At 36.6% G+C, this 17,744-nt stretch overlaps 1 protein-coding gene across 11 annotated transcripts in view; it reads left to right on the top strand.

The window, feature by feature from the left end:
• Positions 1–17,744, top strand: part of SOX6 (SRY-box transcription factor 6) — a 375,549-nt gene that overhangs the window by 157,885 nt on the left and 199,920 nt on the right. The window lies entirely within an intron of this gene.

Genomic DNA, 17,744 nt, shown 5'->3' with positions numbered 1-17,744 from the left:
AGATTTTGAGCCACAGTAGGAAACAGAATTGGAGAGTGAATTTATCAGTGTGTGTGTGCAAACAGTCAGGGCCCACCACAAAAATTTCTCCCCTTGGTAATGAAGTCTCCCTTGGTTCTGCAACAATACCTTTTAGTCTGTGAGCTCATACGTGAGTTTGAATCAGGGAAGTTGTGAGAGCAGGAGGCTCTGAAATAGAAAAACAGGTGCGGAGGCATCTGTGTGGATTCTCTTAGATATTTTACAGTTCGGTTTTGTGGCATTAAAAATAACCCAGGAAGAATATTTATAATGCAGTAGAGCCAAAAGACAGTAGAACTTTGTGATTCTTTTTTTCTTTGAAATAGGAATGAGTTCAGAATTATTTTGCCTTCTCAATTTCATTATATGGTCACAGTGCACTTCAAACACTGCACTTTAAGTTCCCTTGGCCTCATGTAGCAATGCAGATTTCAATTAAAATTGAAGCTGATACAATAATATGTTTAAATATGGGATAAAGTCATGTAGTGATGTAAGTAGGCTTCCAAATTTCTTGGCATAATTGTTAAATGCCAGTGTGTTCTATAGGTGTCCTTTCTGAAGCTGGTGAAACATCTCTAAAGAGAGAATGTCCCAGATTCTTTACTACCATCTGTCTGTTTTCAGCTGTAAAGATCACTCTTTTAAAAATTGCTTTCTTAGATTTGGTGGTTAGGCTAGGAAAACTATTTTAAATATTACTTTGGCGAAGTTGTTTTCTGCAGTCGGTAGCAGTCGTTCGACACCCCATGCTAATCAAAGGTCTTGGCTCGTACTTTGCTGCGGGAGTGCTCGAGTTGCTGTTGATTATATTGACACCACAGCTAAGGCTTTTCCAGGAGTGTACTGGATGGTGTGCTAATAAAAATGTGCATCAAAAAAGTTTAAACATAGTGTCTATCCATAGGGATTTGAGCGTTTCATAGCTTATTTTTGTATGGGTTCTCGAGAATTTTCTGTGCTCCCCCTGTACTGGTATATACTGGTTGTTCTAAGAGTGCAGAGCAGAGAGATCTCTGTCTCTGAGTCAGAGCCTTCCAAGCTATGTGTTCTCATCAGCTGAAATAAAGGTCATTTTTGATCCATAAAATAATCTTGCCTTTTATGGACCACATTATAATGGAAAGCTATTCTAAAGTCTGCCTGCAAGTTCAAAGGTATTTGACTATCTTTGTGTTTAGGTTAGGTTTAGATTAGATATTAGGAGACAATTCTTTGCTGATGAGACTCTGGCACAGGTTGCCCAGAGAAGGTGAGGACACTCCTCCCTGGAAGTGTTTAAGGTCAGGCTGGATGGAGCTCTGAGCAACCTAGTCTGACGAAAAGTATCTCTGCCTACAGCACTGTGGCGGGAATGAGATGATCTTTAAGGTCTCTTCCTAACCCAGGCCATTCTGTGATGATTTTATGGTTCTGCATTAAGTTCTTTTCCATTCATCCACCATTTTTTGCAGGAAAGTTACTTATGTTTTACAGAAAATAATTAATGAACATCTGACTGGTATAATATAAACTAATGCAGAAAAATAATTAATATAAAGATTGGAAATTCTTCAGGATGTTACACTTAGGAAGTTCAATGTTTCTAACTTCTGTGTAGGCCAGGAATATCAAAATTCTTAGAACAGATTTGAATACCCAAATCAGTATTCAGAGCTTTCTCTGAGTTTAAAAGAAGTACTCTCCGTACTTGTTTGAATAAAATAAAATATTAAAAATAATTACTATGTTAAGATTGAACTTTGTTTTAGCTCTGTGCAGTCTGTTGGTAAAATTAGGTCTGAGATTATGAAATTGTTTTTTACGTCTTATAGTGTCTTTTGAACAACATAAATTAATAGCCTGATCACACAATTACCATACATGATGCTCTTTAACATCTATACTTGAAAATATGTTTCTATGTAGTTCTTTTCTTAAAAAAGCATGCAGCCAATGAAATTGAGGAGCTTTTTGTGTATTAAGTCCTGCCCTGTCACAAAACTGCTTATCCAGATTGAAAAAAATGCCTGCTGATTTTCTTAAAAATAGAGAGAATAATATAATGGGTTTAATGAATGTAGTGGAGAAAAGTCATGTCTTTCTACAATGGTGTGGGGCCTTTAGTCCTGTATATCTCCTTCAAAAGAGTGTAATAGTTATGTTAGCCTCATTTATAGGGATGACCTCCTTGACCACTGATGTAGCTGTGGGATTTGGGCTAACACACAGTCATATGTCAGCTTAATTGTAGAGTTAAGTGTGGAGTAAAGAACTCAAGAATTCCAGTCACAGATCTAACCCCCACACCAGCACAGTGAAAAGTCTCTTTTAGTATTGTTACATAAACTTTCTGGTCCATCCATGTCATCTGAATTTGAGAAATACAGGTTGTTGGGGTCAAACACTTAAATACTTTGTGCTATGCACTCAGATATTAGGTGTCTGCCATGCTTAATTTATATGCTCCTTGTTGTATCTGTTGTACCTCATAACACTGGAAAATAAATATATACTGGAAGACCTTATCGTGTCTAAATAGATATATTTAATCAGACTCCTTTGGCTCCTGAAAATAAGTTGCCTAATGAGAATTTCATCTGAGCAGCTGTGACTGAGGAGGTCAACAGGCATTGCCTAAGAGAATATGGCCCAGCTGGTTAAATCTGGTTGTTGTAGTGATTTAAATGGTCAAGTGCTGCTTGTAATCCAGGACCGTCTGTTTGTAAAGGGAAGAGTGAGTGCTTCAGCATAATGTACAGCTGTTTTAATCTCTCTTTAATAATAGTGCTTCAGCCAGTGTCATGTCTTGTGTATGGTGTGGGAACACGGGTGCCTCACACAGGAATATAACTTAGGTATGTTTTTAGCTTCATTTGTAGTCTGAACACAGATTACCAACATTACAGGATAAACAACATATTTTTTGACTTTGTGGTCCAGTATTTGCATTTTTTGTACAGTAAGGCACTCCTGTGTCTTAATTTGTAATGATTTGGAAATGAGAAAACTGATGAGAAAATTGTAATTGGAAAAGAAAAGAATGCTGCAGATATTTAGAGTTAATTTGAGTATGTAAAGACTTTGCTGACATGTGTTCTCATAAGACAGAAGAGGTCAGAAATGAACAGGTGTCTAATTTAATCAACAACATTAGACTCTAGGGCCTCTTGGATAACTTGGGTATATTCATCTTAGTTATTCTATGAGCTGAAGGATTGTTTTACTGGCCTTTTTCTCTGGAAGAATCCTACAGTACAATCAAGTATTAAAGCTCTTCACAGCTCAAAATGAAGAGTTTCTGTTAGACAGTATGGTCTAACTGCTTCTCTCCTTTTCTATCCCCTTGAAGTAAAAGACTTTTCTTTTTGAATATTGCTTATGTTACTTTTGTGAGGCAGATTTACAGCCTGGGCTGCCCGAATTCTGTGCTGAGAATTGGCTTCCAGACAACTATCCTACTGTAGCTCATCATAAGCCTCTAGGAGCAATAATTAGTAGTACACATCTTGTCTGTAGCGAGGAGAGCAGATTTCTCCCTTTCAGATCTGGAATGCTAGGTTGGCAGGTCAGCTGGCACTTCTGAGCTGGAAACTGGGCATGTCATTTCTGCTAAGTGCTAAGCCCTCATTACTCAGGGCCTGGATTCCTAATTCACTTTTGACCTTGATTCAGAGCAATGTATACAGTATCAATTTTCAACCAAGCTCGGTTCACAATTCTAGCACAAGCTTTTTATGAAGTGCCTCCCATTCTTGTTTCCTCCTTGAAGACCATAGTTGAACATTCAGAGATCAAAGATTTCTATGTATGCATGGTGGAATAATGAACATCTATATAAAGAGTAGTATATTCATAAATTTCCATCTATTCTCTGTCATGTGCACCTGTTTGTACTCTCTCTCTATGGGGGGATATATGGGTGGATATCTAAATTAAAAATTAAGGGTTCACATGTATTATTAATTCTGTATGCAGTAGGAAAAATCTTACTACATTACTAAGGGGTGGTGATTTTTCTGATTTTTTGTTTTGCTATTTTCTTTTCCCTCCAGCTTCATGAGTATATAATAATAACTGAACACTTTCTGTTATACTGACTTAAAATAGATTAACACTTCCCCTATAAAGCTATCATTCTAATAATTATATTGGAATATAATATAAGTATATTGAAGTATTGCACACACAAATCCATGAATTTCCTGCTTATTCATTGTGAAGTAAAGAAACTTAAACTTTCACATACTGTGTTTTATAAGTGGACATTGGCAAACAATTTGTGTGGCCATTTTATTTATTTATTTCAGTTATGGTTGTTTTAGGTTCTTTTTAAAGAATCTGTGTGCATTATATTGTATTAAATGAATAGAGAGTTTCCCTTTTTTGTGGCTTTGTTTTAAGCCTGCCACAGCTGAGAACAGAGAGAATTCAGGCATGTGCACTTGTTTTTTAGTATCGTTTTAAGCACAATCTTTGAGGACCTTACATATCAGGAGTTTTCTTTGGTGGATCAGTCCTAGACGTGAACTGCTGACCATTTGTGGTCAGTGAATATTTTAAAATGTTTTAAAGAATTTTTGCAGAGATTTAATTCAAGTTATCTGTCTTGTGGTGTGCTGGATACCCACACTTTCCACTGATGAAGTCATGATCCTTGGCTGTTCTAACACACTTGGTGTTTACAGACCCCTGCTCTTTCTTCTTCCTTTTCTTATTTTTTTTTTTAATGGATAAAGATATTTTGTTCAAGACTTCAGAAATGCTACTGGGTCTCAGTATTAGGACTATCCAAAGTAATCAATAAAAACGACTTATTACTGCAGTTCTATTCTTTGTGATACCCATGAAATTTGCAAATGGTCACTGGCATTTCTCTTTGGGTATGGAAAGCTCACCTTCTTCAATTCCTTTCATCACCTTTGAAAATCCCTGCCATTATCTGCTTGGTACCATCCTCATCATGGTTTCCTTTTCTTCTTAAAAATCACTCTTGCTAAGAAAATTCAGAATAACTTATGTATATGGTTAGTTTAATACTTATATTTTACTTGCTTTTTGTTGGATGCCTTATATATAGTGGCATCTAAGAAAGGGAATTTTTCTTCTAAACTCCAGACATGCTTCCAAAATAAAAACAAAATGAGCAAAAAGCCGAAATGTCCAGAAAATAAATAGATGACTCAGACCAACTTAAAGGAGAGATATGAAGCACATTTTCCTAAATTGCTGTTTTCTTTCATTATTTACCTCCTTACCATATAATTAAATACATCGTATTATGTCTCTCTTTCTCTCTTATTTTTTAAATTCCAATTATCTTGGTAAAATCACTTGGTCACTTTTTCATTGCAATATATGCTACTGTTTTAGAAAAAAATATTATTCTATTTATAGACATCTTATAGATCATAAAATTTCTAATGCTTCTTTTGTTGAAGTCTAAAGTGAATTCCTATGTCTTAATGTGTTAAAGTAATTTTGGACCTTTTTTGGAACATTACCCCAAAGGAAGGGTTTTCTAGTGTTATTTTCCTGGTAACTAAGAGAAGATGCAACCATTTTCCTTCTCTATTTAATTTTTCTATCAGAAATTCATTCCATCATGTACTTTCATTAATGAAATTTAGAATGCAACATACATTTAATTTTTTTTTTGAAAGAGAGACTCAGTCTGTGTAACCATACTGTGTCTGCCATTAATATTTAGTATTATATTTTTTTTATCATTCTGACTGAAATTTAGGCATTTTTTATTATTTACTTTCTTATATCCTTTAAATTTTTCAGAATAGTATTTTGTGATTAAGTGCTATTTCACAATTTTTATTTAGGAAACAGGCACGTCTTGCCATCTTTCCACCTTATATTTATATTTACCTGGCTGACTGAGCTACAGCCTTACCCACTGTTGTAGCATTTGAGAATGCAATCACACAGATTCTGGGTGTATATAGGAATTTTTCAGCACTTTCCAGTATGTATCATGCTACATTTGAAGACTTTACTTTCCTTGATTTTGAAATTCTTTCATGGCACACAAAGGGAAAAAAGCAAAGACTTTTACGTGGGTGTCATGGAGAATGAGATCTACGTGAATAGGTCGATAGATTAGTTGGGCCATCTGCTTTGCTAAGATGTTTTCATGTCCCCTCTTAGTTCTTATTCAGGATCATCAGCAAGGAACTGGTGACTCTGATAGTAGACTTTTGAGAACCTGTCAGGAAAAACCTTAGTGTGGGATCCATGGAATTTCATGGAGCTTCTACTCCTCTGGAGGTTCAGTTTTCCAGTGCAGGCTGTTCTTTTTTTGAGGCTTTGAACCTGTGAATCTCTACAAAATTGTTACTTTTGCTGGTAAACAGAGTTGATCCTGATAGGGGAAGAGTCTGAAATTCAGGACTCAGTTCTGAAGATTGGTACATCCATTCTAGCCATGAAAATTCTTTAATTTTGATAACATATTTGCTTTCACTGTTTTGTGATTCTTATATTACACTGAAGAAACATCTTTATTCAGCCTAGAATATGTGAGATGAGTAAAATTGTTTCCACTGGAACAAATGTGCCTGAACCCTGTTCTCATTATCCCTGAACAAGACAGATTATACTGAAAAAAGCTGAAATCTTCTCTTTGCCATCATCTGCTGACCATTCCAGTCAGTTCCTCCTCAGAGATGTATTTTCCAATGTCCTACCTTCAGGAATCATCTCATTTTTACTTTTTCTTTAATCCCACTGTAACCCCTCAATTCTGACATTAGATACAGTGTTAGATACAATTTAATTTATTTTTTATTGCATGACAAATTGTCCCAATGCTTTCCTCTCATATAATTTTCTGCACTATGTTCCTCTACACTTTTGTCTCCTTTTTAGACATGGTCAGGCATCTGCTATCTTTACACAATTTGTATGTTATTAATATTGTGAAAGCATTATTAAAAAAAGAATATCTTAAAAGCCAGTTTTTTCCTAAGGGCAGTAAAAGAGGCAAGATCAGTGTGAATAAGTACAACTGACAATGAGCTCTGTGGTAGAGAGTATAAGTGAGTAAATAGCTGTAAAAATATGGAGAGTTGTTTCAGTTGCATGATCTTGGCAGCAGAAAAATAAATTCAAACTTCATTGGTTTCTGATGTTCTGTGACACAAACAACGTTATGATCAGATCATGCTTTAAAATGGCAATTGAAATACATTTTGTAGTCATCAGGTTCATAGCAGGGACTAGACTGTGATCCTCTCCTTGCTAAAATTTGCTAATGTAAATAAACATAAGGATTCAAGGGAAAAAAATTGGCTCGAACATGGCTGATCTTGTATGCCATTGTATTTTCCAAGTTCTGGAGGGTGAATGGCCTCAGATTTCTTTGGTGATGGACTTTAGTTTAAGTTATTCTTACTTGCTTTGCCGTTCCTGCTGTTTTGCAACAGGGCCTAAAAGTGCTTTAAGTGCTTGTGACTGGGGTAATGAATGAAAATATCTTCCCAGCACTGAGAGTATTGCATTAGACTGAATAGTCACCTTACTTGTAAAAGCACTATTACAGAGGGGCAGCTGTAAGTAAGGATAATGATTTGTGTCCAGTGCTTATTTACTGAAAATTGTAAATGTATTATTTATTGAGAGCTCTCCAGACAGTGCTTGTCAGAATAAAAATGTCAACTCTAAGCAAAATGTTATAATACATAATAAAAATGCTAGGTAAACACTTTGGAGATACAGCTAATTAGATCTGCTTTTCTTAAAGAAATGACAGTAAAAATGCTCTGCAGCATATACCTTTTAAATGCTGATATATTCCTTATTTTTCCATACAGTATTGGGTCTAGATACCTTATCATTATTTAAAAATAATGTTGACAACTTTATTTGGTTGCCACAGGAGAGACAGAGGCACTTCCCACCTGGCTGCATGAGGCAGCTCCATGCTCAGGCTTTCCTGTTCATCCCATGGAGAGAGAAACTACACTCACCTCTGTGCTTCAGTCTGAAACTCTAAGATGCCACTTTTGTTTGTGAGGGAAACCTGCCTCCAGTGGAAGCAACAAAAAATTATTAAGATTAGTCTTCAGCCGTGCTAATTAATCCTGAACAAATATTCCTAACAGGGAGCCTAAATCCATTTAATGTCAGTGTTGCTCTGGTGTATTATTAAATATGAATAGGAATTAGAGAGGAAAAAAAGTAGGTATTTTAATTTCAGATTTAAAATATTACTTCATTTAAGTTTTATTTTTATTTTATTTTTTTTCAATTTTATTTTCCCTGAAAATTGCAATGAGAAGAATCGGAGCTTAAAAAATTTGGAAATCTTTCTAGAGTGTTTTACAGTGTAAGGGAGGAAAAATTGCCTTTTGAATTTATCCTTTTTTACAAAGAACTGCTCAGTTCAGCATCATAACACTTAGGATGCCATCATGAAAAACAGCTTTCTTGTTTTGAGCACATCAGCCAACCTGAGGAAGAGCCCTAGTGTTATTATTTCAGTGGCAGTCTGTCTGTGCTCCCCTGCACTCAGTTTGCTGTTGGTTCTGATGTCTTGAAGGCTGACCAAGAACAGAGACTAGACAGAGTTAAAGAATCAAGTAGAGATTTGTTAGAAGGACTCAATGGATACACCTCAGGCACTACAAGAGCCCAGCCAGGGCTACACCCAAGATGAACCAAAATGGTCACAAAATGGACGAATGGTCACAGGGTCTCCCACTTTTATAAGTTTTAGTCCATTTGCGTATTAGAGTTAATTTTCCAATTACAGCTTTAGCTTATAAAGTCCCATCCTTGTGTTTCTCTCTTCGTTCCACCATTGTTTGTGCTCTTGGACCTGAAATTTGGATTATTTGTCCTTGATCCCCAGCTAGATAAGGAATTGTTTTGTCTACATACTCTGTGAAGAGAGCCTACTATCCCCTAATATGAAGCTCAGAACTACACATTAAAGCAGTACAGAGTCTGAAAAATATAAAAGCTAAAACCCGAGGCATCAGTTTCACAGAATCAAGGAATCATGGGGTGGCCGAGGTGGGAAGGCGCTGCTTTCTCTGCACAGGGCAGGATCACCTACAACAGGTTGTTCAGAGTCATGTCCTGGCAACTTTTGAGTATCTGCAAGGCTGTAAACTCCACAGCTTGTTCAGTGTTTGGTCATCCTTATGATAAGAAAGGATTTTCTTTTTGTTCAAGGGAATTTCCTGTTTTCTTTTTTGTTCTCTTTGCTTCTGGGCCTGTAACAGGCCACCACTGAGAAGAGCCTGGATCTGGCTTTACTCCTGCCATCAGATATTTTTATATCATCCCCTGGAAGCTTCTCTTTTTCAGCCTAAACCTTCACGGTTCTCCCAGCCCCTCTTCATGCGAGAGATGCTCCAGTTACTTGGTTGCCCTGTGGCCCATTCCGGGATTTTCTCCAGTCCCATATTTTTCTTGTGCTGGGGAGCCCAGAACTGCACACAGCACCCTAAGAGCGGTCCAAAACATGATTTATTTTAAGGCCACTAGTTCTGCACTGTAAGACTGAGCTGGTACCTTTAAAGACAAGAGGATCTTTATTATGATAAAGTCTGATACTTCCTGAGCATCTTGCTCAAGCCCTGGCTGAGCTCTGTTCATCAGCATAATTTGAATTTTAGCCCTGTGCCTGTGCTCTCACTTCCCTGTGTGTAGCTGATGAGCACAAAACAAACCCAATAATACAAACACAATTCATGTTCTTAACTACATATTTCTGTGCTTCACAAGTGTATTTTGGACTGTGAGGAATCCTTCTAATTCCTATTTGTAGCCAGGCTTCTTCTTTATTTGCTCATTGGCACATTGTTCTCCAAAATGTTGGAGTTGTTAATGTGTCAAAATCCACCCTCTTCTGTCCTGCTCTAGTAATATAAAGAAGTGGTGGTGTTTTTGTAAAGTTCAGATTGTGATATTCCTGAAAAAAAAAAAGTGCACTAGTCCTTGTTAAATATAGTCTTGAAGGCAAGTACTGTGTAAACATCTGCAGAGAGCTCCTGTTAGCATTGCTCTGTCCTGACTAGCAGCGCTCACTCTGTGCAGTCTTGGGTCTGTCTTTAGCATGGGCTGCCAATCAGTAAAGCTGTGCCAAAACGTCTTGTTCTACAGCCTAGAATTTTGGAATGTATCTAATAGCTGTTTTCTTTTATTAATCATAATATATTTTTAGTTTTACTTACATAGGTGCCCAGAGTTCCCGGGCACAGTGCCCTATGTATGAATGGCTGTTTATTTTCATCTTCCTTTTTGTTAACTGCTTTACTTAATGCTTTACATAACCATTTGCCATATTTTGACATGAAGCTATAATGCACTGCTGCCTGCTCACATTTCTTAAAGAACTTGATGTGACATCACCCTCTACAGTAAATCATGATCTTCACTGAACCTAAAAAACCCCATCTTGAATACTCTTCTGTCTTTTATTTGTTTGAAAATGTTAAAGCAAGCAGGCTCTTTCACCCATCTGGAAGAAGCCTGAACACTACAGCTTAGAGAGCCTGCAGTGACACCAAAAACATTAGGGGTTCTGTACTGAATGTCTTAGTCTAATACCACCTTAAGAATGAATTCTGTTTGCATTTATAGCTATGCTGTGTGTGTTACAGGATATGCATGAGGACAGGAGTCGGGTCTTTCTACTCTATCTTAAAATTTACCTGCATATTCAATATTTAAAATAGCTCTGCTTCTCAGTGTAGGTCTTAGCAGTCCTTATCGTATCTTAAATATGTAACAAGCAGATTACTTTTAAATATTTACAGTGAAACAAAAACTAACACATCGGGCAGAGGTTTGTTAAAATGTCAGAAGAACTTGCTGTAGTGAAAAATAAATATTGAACCAAGTTTATTCCTGAGGTGACTCTATTAATTTCCATTGAATTGCTGCAGGAGTAGTTCTGGAAAAAAAAATCTGTCAAGATTTTGTATCATAATTTAAACATTTTTTCACAGAACTTTGAATAGCCCAGAAATAATTTTATAGATCTGGCATGCATGTGCATCACTAAGTAACATAAGCTTCTTTTGCCTCAGCCTCTGTTCCCTCTGTGGACTGTTTGTGTTTTTTAGCTGTTTAAATGGGGTTGTTGCAGCTTTGTTAATAGGTTTTGTTACATCTGCACTTATACTTGTAATTAAAAATTTAGTTGGAGCATTGGTTCCCCAAGGTTTCAGTGTATCTGGTGTTTCTGTGAGATAATAAATAGACAAAGAATCACGTCTGTTGCCCTTTTGTGTCTGTGTATCAGGTAACACAACAGACAGTGGCCAGACATATGACCTCAAAAATCAAACCAATTTGTTAATGAACTTACAAGGCAATGTAATAAGCATCTCTATTCAGTCATTTTCCCCAGCTTTCGGTTGTTCCTTAGAGCAAGGGTAGCCAGTGCTGTATCAACAAATTATTTGATGACAATAATTTGGCTGATGAGAATACAAGGGAAAAAGCCACAATCTAATTAGAAAACACTGTATATTAGGTGGCAAAATGTGGCTAATGTTTTATATCTAATTGTAAAACTGCAATTTGCAACTTTCACTACTTAACAATTTTACACCCCCCCCCCCCCCCCCCCCCTCCCGCGCACACGCCCCCCCGCTTTCCGCACAGAAAATCATTAAAAAAAAGGCCAAAAAAGAGACTACAGGATTTGAAACACAGTGGCCCTGAAGTGATGGGAAAATGGCCAAGGTGTCACAGCTAATTTCTGACCCTGCTTTATGAGTTCTGCTGTTCCTTATTCCCCTTGTCAGTCTGTGAATCCCTGAGGCTGTACACACTGGCCTAACATCACTCAACTCCAGTTTTATATCCTCTTTTAATAATGTTGAGTCTATTCTGTCCAACTTTGATTCAGACAACCTGCTTGTCTTGAAAAAGTGATATATTTAATCAGTGGCTCTGTCTCCAGCATAGCTCCCACTGCGTGAGACTAGAGCCAAAGAGTAGTGCAGTGGCCTGTCACTTCTGTTTGAATAGGTAATGTGGAGCCGCTCAGCCGAAGAGACAGGAGCTGGAACTGCTTGTTAGGACACATGATCAAAAGCCACTCTCTGCTTTCTGCCAATCAAGCCTCATGTCGCCTTGTGGGGCAGACATTAAATAGATTTTTCTGCCGTACACTGTGGGCACTTTGCCAGTCTGACATGTGAACTGTTACAAAAGATACCAGAGTTTCCACTTCTTGCTGACTGCTTTTAAATATTACCAGCCCTTGCTGTCCAAAGTGGAATATTTTAAATAATGGATTATGATAAATTTCCACTACAATTAGGCAGTCTCCTTCCTGCTCCCAACTCTTCAAAGATATTTTGAAAAGCAAAACTGTAACTTGGTTTCTGAAAACAAACAAGCAAACAAAAAACTGTTGAACAACCCTATGGCACATAGATTTGAGCATGATTATTGTCTGAGCGTTATGGTGAGTTGTTGCTTTCATTTGTGCTATTTTGAATATTGTTTCTATTTTTGGTCTTTTTACATTATTTAATTACATTTTCCTAGTTGAGATCATAGCCCTGTTTTATTACTATGTTTATGGGAAGGGATAATAATTTTTTTTTTTTTTGTAAATGAGGTTGAATTTATTGATTGTGTTTATTGGCTGCTGGTGCAAATATAAATGTCTTAAAATGGCTCTGTAGTTGGTTTTAGTTATACTTTCCCTTGGTTTTTTCCTCTTTGTCTATTACCCTCCATAACCACCTCAGCTCTTGTGCCCATGGCAACAACGCTCAGTGGTTGAGGCTAACAAAGATGACATTTAAGCTTTGCCTAAGTAATGAATATTCTTTTGTAACTTCCAGGGCCACTGAATTTATGTCATTTTTTAGAGGTCCCCAGTACCTAGAGAACTGCTTCTATTTATGCGCTTGTGGTCATGATACCCAGATATTTACTCCCTTGTGCTTGCCCTTCCTGATATATCTTTTTTCTTTTATTTTCTTTTTTTTTTTCTTTTTCAAGTAAAACTTTTTTTTTTTTTTAACCAAAACATACCATGGCAATCTAGTGGAATTCATTTAAACAGTGAGCTACACATAAACAGCTGCTCCTTCAATAAGCCATTCTTTATAATACCCTTATTACCTTCTAGTGTCTCAAATTCTGATTAGTCAACAGTGCTGATTACTGTATGGCATTCCACTGCCCATCTTCCTTCTGCTCAGCTGCTCATGTCTTAGCTGTTCTGTGATTACAACACAACTTGTGCATTGTTTGTCCAAGTTGTCCTTCATATTGTATATCTTAAAAAAAAACCCCTCTAAACCCTGTTGAGGAGATGGAGAAAAAAAGAACCTAATCTGAGTCACCATAAATTCCCTGAAACTCTGTGAATCGTTTTTGTACCACTGTGATCCTCACAGTCTGTGTGCTCTGCAACTTTCTAGTGGGATGGATGAGTCTTTAGATTAAGAAGGGTAATCAATAAATAATGTCTAGTTAAAAGAACTTTGGAGAAATTACCTTTACTTATTGCAGTATTTCTAATAGAACAGAAGAGACCAAAGACTGTGGGGTTTTTAAAAAAAAATCCCACCAAACCCAAAAACCCCACAGCACTTTGTCCTGGTTATGCTTTCACAAAAACCAGTGGGTTCAGAAGTCGTTAAGAACAGAGCTTTGTCATGAGAAAGCAGTTTGGAAAACATCCCCCCAGTAATACATGCTGGGTTTCAGAAAGGTGTATGGTGGCAGAAGGAATGCACAAAGTGAAAATGGGAAGGGAAGGAATTCTATCCCTGGTGCTCTGGATCTCCAATTTCCGCTCAAAGCAGCGAATGCAGGGGTTTGTTAAGGACATAAAACTTTGCCAGCTGCTTTATAGGTAAATAGCACGGCAGTGAGGAGCACACCCTTTCTGTGGCTCCCTAAACCCCCGCAGCTTCCTTTGGTGCAGCCCCTTAGAATCGAGTCCTGGTGAGCCTGAAACGCTGACACACTCAAAACGCAACCCCATTAAAGGCCTTAAATCTGTCATTGTGCTCTGGAGCCTGTTCTGAAAATAGCAAAGCTCTTTTTGTAAATTAAAATCGGTGTGAATGGGAACAGATGTTGACATGCTTTACTTTATCTGCAGGGATCCCCGTCAGGGGGGAGAGGGTCACTGAGGTTAGATGGCAGGAATTACTGCAAATGTGCAAAGGACAGGAGAGCCTGACACAGACATTGTCTCTGGCTTTACCAGAGCAGGGATAGCATCCACTGGGTGCTGCTGGGGGCTGAGCAGTCTGTAAGGAAAGATGGTTCTATAACAGCCTGAATTCCTTGGGGAATGCTGTCCCCTTGTATGTCTGTTCACAAGATAAAGAGGAGGGATGTTTGGCCTTTTTTACAGAGTTGGGGAATTCAGTCGGACCTGGATTCCAAGCCATTCTGGGTGACCCCAATTCCCATTTGCTTCCATGTTACCTGAGCTCACTCAGGACCGTGTAGAAGGTGTTTGGCATAGCCAAGGCTCAAACTATAAAAAATTTGCTTTCAGTCTGACATTTGGTAGCTTTTTTTTGGAATTTCGGCATTTCCTTTTAATGTATTGGGTGAACTCTCATGTTGCATTAGAGTCATCATCAACTTTTAATAGTTTTTGAAATAAAAACGTAGTTCTGTTCTGAAATGTGCAATTTATTAAATAGCTTTGCTAGTCAATCGCAATAAATTCTTGTTGAAGATTTTTCCTGATTTAAAAAAAGATAGCAAAGGATGAATTTATTTATAAGAACTGTAATAGTTTCCCTCAATTCCTTTTATATTTTAGATTACCTTATAATTTTCTAAATCTACATTAACAATAATGATCAATTTTGTCAGTATTATTCACACCTTTTATTAATTTAGCATAGATGAATAAATGTGAATGTTGTGAAGAGTTGATTGGGAATAGATTTTAAATCTGACAGTTAGATTACAGGGTACCTAAGAAAAAATGGCTCTTTCACTAGGTACCTAGTAATTTAATTCTTGTTTGAAATTATTATAATTTATTACAGTGTGTGGGTCCTAATGAATGTCTACTATTAAATGAAAAGGAGAAATTGAAATTATGAAATTCTTTTAACTTGTATCTTAAAAATCCTCTTAAACAATTCAGTAGATATTAATAAGCAATGTGTGCTTTTCTTTCCTTTTTATATGAATGCAAACAAAAACATTTTCCTTGCTACATAATGATATTAGATCAGCAGTGTTAGAGATTCTTACTTAGAATCAAGACTATCTTAAAATAGAGGGGAATAATTTTATGTGCTGAAAAATAGCCACAATTTTCTATCTTGATCAGACATTTAGGTCTTCTTGTGTGAGTCCTTTTTCCTTCTTCAAGGAAAGCTCAAAATCACTACTAGAGGTTTTGCTGTTAGAAATGCGGATGTATATGTGTGACAAATTAAAATTTCTCTGCACTTTTCCTACTGAAGGAGTCAGTCATCAGAACATTAGAATATAATACACACTATACTTTTACTGTCACCATGTAAAATTATTTTTGCTTATAAGTTTTCATTTGAGAAGTGGTTAGAGGAAATTGGTAAAAATGGATAGGTGTTTCCAAACTAATGGATAGTGGGTAGGCAATGCCAAGTAAAGGTAGCAAATAGGTTACAATGGCATTTGAAATAGATGATGGAACACAAATTAAGTATTATCTTTGTCAAGAGGGTGAAAGCACATTGGAAATTTCTTAGATACAAATTATACCAGTTCATTCTACTATTCACCTAAAATTAGGCCATAATGGAATTAGAAAATATGTTTAAAGAATAGTAGATCTCTAGTTTTCCTCTGTAACATACCATAGTATCTAAAATTATGTGACTACCATTGCAGAACCTGATAATTAAAAAAATGGTTAGAGGTTTTAGTGGAAATTTCATTTGTAATTGCACCATTTGCAAGTCAGCAACAGTTGTGGTCTTTGGCATTCACTAGTTTCAAACTGGCTCAAATTTCTCATCTGTACTGGGGTTTCTTTTGTAGCCCTTTCACATAAGAGCTTACTGTAAAGGAGTTCCATTATTATTAAGATATGAACATGCATCTTTCTACATGTCATAAAAATATAATTCTAACCTGGACAAGTCACTAGGTTTGCCTGCTGTTTCTCAGTTCTTTTCTTTAAGGGAAAAGCTGTACAACTCCTAAGTGAAGTCAGTTTAGTATGAGTAATAAAATACTACCTCTAGTTACCTGTTGCTGTCATGTAGCTGACAGATAGAACACTGGTTGGATATTCCATTTTAAGGTATCAAGGTAGCATTTAATGCTTGCATCCTTTGAGATGCATGTGTATGTTCCTCTGGGAAGGGAGTTTGGGAAATTATTCCACTGCATGTTTCCTGATACGCTGCCAGAAATGAAAGAAAAAAAAAAAAAGAACAGAAAAAGAGAAAAGAAGAGGGAAAGATAACAGTAATAAAAGGAAAATAAAAAAGAAAAGTGAAAAGGTGAAAAAACATTTTGGAGTGTGGTTGTGATTTTTCACTTCAATATTTTTTGCATTTTTGTCAAGAAGATATTTTAAGTTCAAGTACTCTGTGCACAATTGTGGTGTAGTTTGGTTTGGTATGAACTTTGCTATTTAGCTGATAGGATTTGTTTGAAGCTACTAGTAGAAAAATGGAGACTGAACAGAATTTGTTCTTTTCAAACTTCTAAAAATACTCAGGCCTTTCTCATGAGTTAGGAATTTTTATATGTTTACTGTTCTTCACTATAACCAATTCCAACAACTGCCCTGTTACAGAAAAAAATAGGAGTATGCTAAGACGTGAGCTGAAAAACTCTTAAGAGCTAACATTTCAAAGCATAAACATGAATTAATGCTAGTGTCAAATTTCCCCCCATTTTCTGAATTTCTTTGGCATATTCTAGCTATGTATGTTGTTTATTAAAATTTGTTGTCAGTAAAATATGTAAGTACCAGGAAATGAAATTATTTTATTAAACTTGCAGTTTTGGTATTATTTGAACCTTGAATGTGGAAATCTGAATGAGATGAGATTAAAAGGTTTAAATAGCTTTAAAATTATATTTACATTAGTGCAATCTGTCCTTTTTAATACTAATCTGCTTTTTTAGTTGAGATTGTATTATTAAAAAACCCACCCGGGGTGCATTAAAATCGGCCAAAATATTTACACTACGAAGCTCCTTTCTTCATTTCCTAATCAGCCAGAGTTCTCAAGGAAAAGTTCAGTTCAGATATTAGCTATACTTCTTAGAAATGACCTTGTGGGGTAGAGAAGCATGGCACAGTGGCACTTTCCAGCTGTACACATGGTATCCGTCGGGGTACAATCATGCTCAGTCCCAGCACCGCAGGCTTGGACATATGTTGAGTTTTATTTCTTTCTTCTGACATTAATCCTATTCACCAGCTGTTCTGCCAGCTGCCATTCTTCAGCTTGGAGATTACATTTTGGGGGATACCAACAATCGCCTAGTTGACCAGTGTTCTCCCCACTTACTTTAAAAATGATTGGAGTTTTGGGTTAGCATTGCTCAGTCTTTTTTACTGCCTATGTCCTTAATTGTCTTTGAATTCAAGACTTGATTTATGATCACTTTGAATACACTGCAGAAAAAAATCTCAAAAGAGCTCTGATTTCCACCATACTGGTAAATCTGTGCTCACAGAAGGGGAAAAAAAAAAAAGGTTTGCAGTTAACATTCTGAAAGCTGTAATTAATGTTACATGCACTATTATGTAAACAGCATTAATTAGT

This window comes from Passer montanus, unplaced genomic scaffold, assembly GCF_014805655.1.
Source record: "Passer montanus isolate IOZ18808 unplaced genomic scaffold, ASM1480565v1 scaffold2, whole genome shotgun sequence".
In the NCBI taxonomy this organism is placed as follows: domain Eukaryota; kingdom Metazoa; phylum Chordata; class Aves; order Passeriformes; family Passeridae; genus Passer; species Passer montanus.
Note: the sequence above shows the minus strand (reverse complement) of the source record. Positions and strands in the feature narration are given on the sequence as shown.